A 370-nucleotide genomic window follows, 5' to 3' on the forward strand; every position below is an offset into this window, starting at 1 on the left:
TGTGTGTGTGTGTGTGTGTGAATGTTTACGTATCTACTATACCGTACCTGAACTTTCTACTCCACAGATAGGAGGAAATCTGAGGAAAAACAAAAATGAGACAAAAACAAAGTCACATGACCTGTCAAATATGGTCATAACTACCAGTGACGTCACTAGTCGGGGAGCTCAAGTGAAGATGAAGGCGTTGGCAGATCTTGGGGAAAACCCTTAAGCAATGATGATATTTTCTTGTACAATAAAAGTGTGAGGCATCGTGGTGAAATCAGGCGCTCGTCAAAATAATGAAATCGCAGAAATCGATAATTTTTCCCCCTCTTTTGACAAGTTGATCTGAATTTATTATTTTTTTCCTGGTTTTTTTTTTTTT

At 37.8% G+C, this 370-nt stretch overlaps 1 protein-coding gene across 1 annotated transcript in view; it reads left to right on the forward strand.

The window, feature by feature from the left end:
* LOC101847605 (corticotropin-releasing factor-binding protein) overlaps positions 1-239 on the forward strand; it is a gene marked incomplete in the record, with an annotated part of 66,477 nt that extends 66,238 nt beyond the window's left edge. The window contains 1 exon segment of the mRNA XM_013086964.2: positions 68-239.
* Positions 240-370: the final 131 nt, after the last annotated feature.

The sequence above is a fragment of the Aplysia californica genome, unplaced genomic scaffold (genome assembly GCF_000002075.1).
Source record: "Aplysia californica isolate F4 #8 unplaced genomic scaffold, AplCal3.0 scaffold00527, whole genome shotgun sequence".
Taxonomy (NCBI): Eukaryota; Metazoa; Mollusca; class Gastropoda; order Aplysiida; family Aplysiidae; genus Aplysia; species Aplysia californica.